We start from the raw sequence: 9,418 nt of genomic DNA, 5'->3' as shown, positions 1-9,418 counted from the left end.
ACTGCATGTCGTCGGTCTCTTATGCACACGCCAATATGAAGTTTTGAATCATTAGTTCAAACTTTGAATAAAACTGAAATAATAAATTTGTATAATCACCAAAACGATCGAGGAATTAAATAAAACTCTTATTTCTGTTGTAAAATGTCTTGCAAAGGGATGGTATTAACATTTATTATTCGGGTATTGAAAATGATAATGCCGCATATCTAAATGACGCCAGCTATTATAATGAATATATTTATCAGATGACTTACATAAACTCCTTTATTATTATAATTATATATATAATTTCGTCTAAAAAAAATGATGGTAAAGTTGCATAAATAAACACTTTACAATTTCGGGTGGGTGTGCGTCTTAATTTTTGACCTTATTTTTCTGAGGCGTATATTGTCGGTTTGATCAGTCATGCATATGCGTAACTACACAAAATAGGCTACATTTTGAAAATTAATGAATTTGACAGTCGTGGCATCACTCTTAAGGGCAAACAAGTTATTGGCATACCTAGTGAACACTTTAAACGCATCTTGCTTCGGTTTTGTACCTGTGCACATGCCCAATGTAATTTTTGATGTCACGTTAAACCACCTAGGAATTATTATCGAACCCTGGGGAAACTACCAACCGAGACGCTACTTGGTCTGTTAGACAAGAGACTGCTGATCCAATTTGAAAATGATCGCCTAAATACGTCGTAGGTTTTAGGTTATTCTTTTAGATCGCTGGCCTCAGATATTGGCTTTGTGTTAAAATAAATGTTTTTAACAGTCTTCCACAAATGATTATCCAGTTTTATCCAGTGATATATATCTGAGATTTCTCTTTTAATTCCCGTTGCTTGGAGTCAAAGACATTGAAAAAAGTTCAAAGAATTCGTAGAGATTAATTTTTGGTTATGTAATATTTAAAAAATAAATCTTACTAGAATCCGTATATTATATCTCTTTAAACACAATAATTCCACTTCTTCTTTGTTTAATAAATAAATAAAACTTTCTTGTTATAAACTTTTTTAAACACACAGAAAAAAAGGAAATGGTCAAGTGTAGTTATAAATGCGATGAAAGAAGTGATTTAATACGATTATGTTTGATAAACTTGAGTATATTTGCTAGTAGTACTGTAGATATAAGAATATTAATTTAATCAGTACACACAGCTATAATTAATTAATAATTAATTCATTGGGATAATAACTGTTGACGATAATGCTTATTCACTCTAAGAATTGTCAACGGAGGGAAGTCTTGGCAGTGTTGTATCAGAAACCAAAACTTTGGCACTTAGCATCAAGTCACCTGGGGGCTTGATTTCCCTGTTAACAATTTCCCAAACACCATTATTTGTAAATCTCTCCCATAAAGGTTCTAATCTGTCTTTGAATTCTTCAACCCGAACTAGGTTACTTTCCATCATGTTGATAAAAATAAAACCACCTGTAAGTATATTGGTATTCATTACAGCTAATACAAAATACTAGAATTCTAAAGTAAACCCAGAGAAAATAGTATCGTAACACCTCTATTTGAATACGGTGCTAGTGTTTGATAATATATGTTAACTCTTTTATGTTCTGGATTCAGTCTTCTTAGATTGACACAGGGGATGACTGAACCAACAAAGCAGGAGTTTTAATGTGATGCTGCTCATGTTCAAGTTGCCGAGGGAGCCATCAAAACGGCTAAAAAAGTAAATATCTGATTGATGTAGCCCTCGCCAGTCTGAATCACCTTCTGTAATTGTTAACTCTATAGGCCTGTAGGACATAATAGCCCAAATATTCTACATTTTCAGTAGTGCAAATTCTATATTGATTACTACGGATTTATGCTAAAATTTCTATAGAAAAATACTATGGTATTCTATAGATTTTTTATTTCGGGGGGGGGGGGGGGTGGGGTGGCCGACGGCAGTATATGGTTTAAAAGAACTGATATTTTTTGGGGGTATTTTACCTGGTTTAACAATTCTGATGAGTTTAAACAAAGCGTTGGTTGGTACCTGACCCATTGAAAAACCAGCCACCACTACGGCACAATCGTAGGTATCTGTAAAAGGAGGTATCATTTCTCTTAGTAAAATTTACTGACGTCATACACAGCAAAACTTAGTCAAATTCTTACTGTTTAGTATAATTCAGAACTAGTCAGATATTACAGACAGTAAGAAAATGAGATGAAATATGACATTTTTAGTGTACCAGATACAAATACAGAGTCTACTGTGATATTTACAAGATTCAGTCGATGTTATTGTCACAACTAAGTTCTTTTCGAAGCTTAAATATACGCAGTTTGTCATTTATGGGATATGAATAAAACTTGGCACACAGAGAGGATGCTCGTGATCCACACCGTAAGTTCTTTTTTATGGGTTTCACCTGTATCTATTGACAGAGGATGTCCATCAACATAATCTATATAACATTTATCATACACATTTCTACTTTTAGCCACTTTCATCATTCCAGGGCTTGGATCCATGGCATCTATTTGTTTAAAACCAATTTTATTTAACTGGAAGTAAAATACTCATTTTAAATTTTAAAACAATTAATTTCGATTTTACATCGTGCGATATCAGAAAAATATTTCACATTGCTAAATTTTTCTCCAACTGAGGTAGAAAGTATTCTGTTTGTTCAAAGCAATGACAATTAACATGAATGTCAAAATATTAAATCACTTAAATTAATGAATCTGTGAAGCAGACAATTATTTAATTTGAATCAATCTTTAATAAAATACGGTGTATTTTCGTATTTTAGGCCAATCTCCACGTATTACCAATATTACTCAAGATGAGTCTTTCTTTACAAATTTCCGCCGACATTATCGGCACTTAACATGTATCCGTACATATTTGTCATATAATGTATATCAAACGAAAGGAAAGTATATTACCTCAATTCCTACTAATCCGGTACCGGAAGCAACATCAACAATTTTAACATATTCTCTATTAGTAGGAAAATGTTCACCAACAATTTGACTAACGACTTCTGGGTTTGTGTAAACTATGGACGCCATAGCCTAAACAGATAATAAATTTAGTTAAAACATAAAAATGTATATGGTATAAACAATGTTTTCATTATTAGATTTTTTAACTGGTGTAATTAAAATTCTCATTTCCCGCGTCTATGGCATCCGTGTCATCTGTGCGCACCCTAATCTGACGTTTACTTACTGAATCGTAATCAGCAGCCCATTTATCCATCCTTTTAGTCATACCCTGTTTTGTTAAATTCAATCTTTCTTTAAATTCAACATCTATATCAAAGGCTTTCTCTTTTTTTGATTCCATTTCCGTTCTTCTGAAAATTAAAATATAAAAATTCTAGCTTTTAAATTTCTCTTTTTAATAATTATCAAACTGCTATTTCTGTGAGGGGGGGGGGGGTGTGATTAACTATTTACTTCATTCAGCAATAATAAAAGGTACAAGAACTGGAAGCCGTAGTAGACTATTTTGTTTAGCTACCGGGAAGGCACAACACTAGTAGTCTAAGGCGAAATATTAATTTAACAACTGGCGGAGGCAGACCGCCATTAATTCTCCCACTGACTACAATGTAAATTGTAGCTCACCCATGTTTTGAGACTCCGGCATGCCTCAGCAGTACATAATTAGAATAAAGTTCCTAATTTTCAAATGTATGTGAAAATATTGAGTCTTCAATGTCTTCACAAACACATAGATCATATCCGAGTTATTTAACGGTAAAAATAAATACATATGAGACATATTTAGATTCATTTTAAAAGAGATGAATGGTTGGATTTTGACATGCAGCAGTATTGGGGATAACCTAATTTGATTTTTAGGCAAAATTGAGTGACATTGTGATATATCGTACTGTGAAAACTGTAGCACCATGGGTCGTCGGTCAGACGCGGAGAGCGGAGAACTCATAAAACCGTTCGCCACATCTGGCGTATAACCCATGCATCGTTTCTTACTACATATTTTGGAACAGCCCATGATTGTCTAGTATTGTCCCTGGTCGCATTTGTTTCTTATTTTCTTCTTAGGACTCCACTTTAAATATTGTGTACTTTTTCTGCTACTTATTCAGTTTATGGTTACACACAGTAACAACAATACCACATTTCGTTTCTACATTTTATATTAATACTGCTACATATAGGTTACATAGAGCATAAATTACAACAAAGTCATTCTTCACTCTCTCAACCCCACCATTCCCTAGAACGAGTTTACTGACGGATCCCAATACATCATATGGATCTCCTACGACTTCTTAACGGGGCATTCTGAAAACAGATGGTGTCCCTTGACCCTCAACGGTCTCTCACAACAAATTTCTACATGATGTGTCCTCTCTCATTCTGAAACCTGATGGTGTCCCTAGAACCTCAACGGTCTCTCCCAACTAATTTCTACATGATGTGTCCTCTCTCAAATCTTCAGTGGTGTCTAACCCAGAGCGCACATTCTATAAATTATATACTCTCAGATTCACAGCCATTAATTATTCTATTGGCTTCTTATGATATAATTAATCATGTGATTGGTCACTCATGCCAAATATGAAATGCTTACTTTCCGATCACGTGCTTCATGCCTTGCATACCAACAGGGACTCATTACCAAATTTGGTCAACAGACACATTCCATTTCTGATCATATAGTTCAATTCATGTATCATATCAACACGGATCCCCCTTTCCTGTTATTCTCACAATATTTCATAAACAATTTAATTTGCGTTTTAAATAAACTCATACTGTAATATAATACATAACTCTTATTTATTAAAAAGATATTTTAATACTGGACAACATATTTACAGGTACATAATAACATCATTTGGTTGGGTGAAGTTACGTCTAGCTATAGCTGCTTCCCCTCGGCCTCACAGGACCCCTCTGCCCGGTGACGAGGGCAGACCCTCTCCCGAGGTCCGGGAGACCTCTCAGCCTCTACGGGCCTTTTTTTTTTTTTTTAAATATAGTTTATTTATAAAATTCATATAATTACAATCAGTTATGCATAATTATATTAACAATGCAATAGATAATTTATAATTTAATACAGTAGAATTATTTATTTATTTACAATTGTTATATACAAAGTCAATATGAGATGATATTTTTTTTTTTTTTTTTTTTTTTTTTTTAAATATAGTTTATTTATAAAATTCATATAATTACATTCAGTTATGCATAATTATATTAACAATGCAACAGATAATTTATAATTTAATACAGTAGAATTATTTATTTATTTACAATTGTTATATACAAAGTCAATATGAGATGATATATACAAACGGTAATATAATACAAAATACAATTAAAGTTCCTATATTATAGCTACTTTCTTATATACAGCTAAAAATATATTTGAAGTCTGTAGTGGAAAAGCGTCTGGTTGAAAGAGAGTATGATGTTTCCCAGCACAAAGAGAACGTACATAGGGAATTGTGGGATGTTATGATGGCCATGTTAATGTTAGAGGTGAGTGTTGATTACAGTGAATGAATAGCGGTAAAACAAACGGGTACCCTTCCCTGCCTGCTTGTAAACTAGGCTTTTTATATCGGTTCAGGCACGCCATAGTTAATACCATTCGTAATCAGAACAATGAAAAGTAATTATTAAGATTAACACATCTTAGCTCAAGACAAAAGGTGTCAATACGTGTTAAGCCTGAATCTTATATCATATAGACACTCCGAGTATACATGTTTGTACAATCCATTAAATCTTACATAATATTATTTCAACAACCTACACCTGATATAGATTAAATCTTACAATTAATCTGTCACTTAATATATGTCTAAAATTGAGTTACAAATAAAATATGAATTAAGAATACAATATTGAAATTTAGATCCCAAATGATATTGTATTACACTACCATAACTAATATACTGACAATGGAGAATAGAAATAAAACATATGTTTTTATCAAATTATAACTCATGTCCTCTAGTGCACTTTTATTCGTTTAATACAATTTCGCATAAATTATCAAATAGTATTACAAAACTTTTTTATGCAGTAAAATTTATAATGGGTGTTTGTCTCCTAAATTGACGATGACAACAGTAGTACACTCGTGTCTGTCAATGGCACAGTTCCAGCGCGACGACATAGAATGTACTGATGTTAAGTAGCTAAAATATACCGGTCTGTCAAAACATATAACACATATACAAAGGGCACTTCCTTAGAAAAGATTAATAAAATAGTGTAACTAAGAATTATTTAATAATGATATACCAACTCTTGCTCTTAAGCTTACTTACGTCCTAAGGTGTATTTTTGGAACTGAATGGGGTTTGATCAACATAATATTTCGGTCATTATGATACAATCATATGATAATTTGTATATTTATGTTAAGTGTAGAATTCGACGTAGGAGAATTGGGACAAACCGAATACGTAAGCCTGGTCATTGGCTTACCAAATCCGACGTGTAAGACTAACCCTGCTACACATTCGTTGCTACGGCACTAAATGATCAAGTGTAGTACATCCCTATTACACCATTCTGCAAAACGGCCCCAATTCAGATTTGGAGAAGTGTCATGTTTTAGCAGGAACAATTCTGTGGCTTCAATATAACTATTAGGCGAAAACAAAACCCTTGAACGCTGTGTACTTCTTAAGTGCAAAGTTTACCATGGCGGTAAATAATGTCTTCTCACAGCCATTCAGATCTAATTTCTGAAACGCTACATCCTGTCTCTACAGGATCACTGAAGGGTTCTTGATAAGCAAAGGAGATATTGGCGGTACTTGCCAATCTCTGTATTTTCTTAAAAGGTAAATCTTTTTAATTAATGACCGCATTATCTATTTCCGTAGCATTTTATGAAATGTGCTATCTAATAAAACGAGTTTGAAGCCAATATCCGACTGTGGTTATAATGTGGCTACAGAATTTTGGACTTATCAAGGCCTTTCTGTCTACTCTTCTTCGAGTGGTAACTGCCAAGGTTTCCTGTTACGTGCACGCCAATACCCCATTGCCTCTACCCCTTAACACGTAAACGCCCAGTTGGAAAATACCGAGGTTCATTTTTTCAAATGATAGAGTTTGAAACCGGGGCTTTTTTGTCGAGATTGGTGCTCAGGCCGCTCGACTTTCCCGAGTCGCACTCAAGAATCTTGTATCCGGGACAATGGAAACCGTTAAGTATCTAACAATAACTTGTTTTTCTAATGACTTAATAACCTACACCAGTAGAAATATGTGTTGTAATAAACGTTAAAACATTTTGTTATAACTGAAATTGTTACAAAAATTAAACGTTTATAACTAAACTGGTTGCTAGGAAACGCAGAGGCGGTCATATTCCCTGATATGCTAATTATGGCGCTTCATTCTTTCAGGCCACAAATTAAAGTTTTGTTAGAAAACTGATTCATATATAATTAAAGATAAAAATGGCAATTCTAAAATTTCGTAATTGGGTTTCTCTAAAATAAATATTGTGTTACGCAATAAATATTGTGTTGCGCAATAAATATTGTGTTACTAAATCAATATTACCTAGGCGTACGGGCTTGGTGAATGTTAGGGGGACAGAACCTGAAATGCCCGAAAAGATTTCGGGTTACAGGCGGCGGTGCCGGACGTCTGCGAGAGACGAAGGAGCGGAGTTTACCGTGTTGGCGCAATTCATTATTTATACATTTATACTTTTAAATAACCAAACGCCTTTTATGAAGGGTGTTTCGCGCTTCACCGGTGACCTCTTACCAAGATTTTATACATAAAATGGTCCCGTGGTGCGTAGGCGTACGGGCTCGGTGAATGTTTGAATATTTATTTGCCGCAAACGCGTTTTCATGCTATTCCAGCCAGTGAATACAGCAACTTCAATGTTGTCCAATGATGTCACTTTAGGTGACTTACCTATATCTTAAATCCCAAACAACCAATCAATCGTCGCGGGGTATGGAGGCCTCTCGCCAGGGGTGTAAAATAAAATTTGAATCCACTAGAGGGCCAGTAATTTACTGTTAGACACTAGCCCGGCATTAATTTCCACTAGTGCATAGTTGGACATGGTATAAGCTTTAATATTCATCTGCTCAAATCGCTTTTTGCGCAGCTGAGATTGTTTTTGGTTTTGGGGGACCCTAATGTGGAGGGGCCTGGGGCCTGTGCCCCACTATGCCTCGTGGTTGATGCGATGCTGATGCTTACCCCTGGGCTCGCGCTCCCTGAGAAAATTTTGAAAATTTAACTGCCGCAAATGCGTTTTTCTGCTATTCTAGCCCGTGAATTAGTCAACTTCAAATTTTCCAATTGGTTTTCAACCGAAATCCGACTCTATGCCGATCTGAATTCCAACCATCCAACCAGACTGTTGCAGCTGCATTCGCAAATAATAATCGATGCCCGAAAAATTTCACACAAAGAAAAGTGGCTCCAGACAAAATGCTTTAATCAATAGTCAATTCAGTACAAATTCGTGGTATTCAATTAAAAGAAAAGTAAAATTAATGTGTTATTAGATTTCTAATATATTATTTTGCCAACTAGATGAAACAATAAGTTTTGTTTGAACTTTAACAGTCTGCCCCCCCCCCCCCTTCCCGCTCGCACGGCTATGAATATTGTACTTTTAACTTTTATCAATATTAATATTAATTATTCGTAATATAAGAAATAATTTATGAAAATATACATTAATGATGAGATATCTATCATAGCGAAAAAATGCACTTACCTAGTATCCAAAATATAACTTGTTGACGACCCTGGCGTTAATATGATATGCGTAGATACTCACGTGCCCTGGTTGCTTTAACGGATGAATTGCGAACGCCTACAACAATTACATATATAATGAGGGTTAACGTTTTAAAACTCTAGTCTTGCATGTAAAATATATTTAATAATTTATTGTACATTGTTGTTATCCACGCCGACTGAAAAAAATTCCTAATATGAAATTTGATAACATCAATTGAATACATAGGGGCAGATCCAGGAATTTTTGCAGGAGGGAGTTTGCCAGGTTCCCGAGACAATGTATCCCCCCCCCCTCCTCCCGCATGGTCTCTATGGTCATTTTTGCGTTATACATACACATTGAGCTTTTTAAACAGAGAAATTCAACACCTCGTTTGATGTAAATTATGAATTATGAATTTATTATGAATTAATACAATGACTTTGTCATTCAATTTCATGGATGCAAAGCATTAATTGTGATATCACATAATGTCCATATCATTATCTCGTGCTTTGAGTGCCCATGCTGTCCCACATCTGACGATAAAGGATAAAGCACACGGCCGAGAAACTTTTCTCATAAAAAGTACTGATTTACAAAAAAAATTATGTAGCTGACCCCCCCCCCCCTCTGGATCCGCTCCTGATATAGCTGATAAAGGCTGGTTACCATTAATAAATAAAAC

General features: G+C 34.6%; 1 long non-coding RNA gene across 1 annotated transcript; it reads right to left on the bottom strand.

The window, feature by feature from the left end:
• Positions 1-956: 956 nt before the first annotated feature.
• LOC126819598 (uncharacterized) lies at positions 957-8,798 on the bottom strand. The gene is made up of 6 exons (XR_007679697.2): positions 8,725-8,798; positions 3,196-3,322; positions 2,910-3,038; positions 2,387-2,522; positions 1,962-2,054; positions 957-1,442 (listed from the first exon to the last, which is right to left on the bottom strand). It is a non-coding gene; the product is annotated as an uncharacterized LOC126819598 (long non-coding RNA).
• Positions 8,799-9,418: the final 620 nt, after the last annotated feature.

Source organism: Patella vulgata, chromosome 4, assembly GCF_932274485.2.
Source record: "Patella vulgata chromosome 4, xgPatVulg1.2, whole genome shotgun sequence".
Classification (NCBI taxonomy): domain Eukaryota; kingdom Metazoa; phylum Mollusca; class Gastropoda; family Patellidae; genus Patella; species Patella vulgata.
Note: the sequence above shows the minus strand (reverse complement) of the source record. Positions and strands in the feature narration are given on the sequence as shown.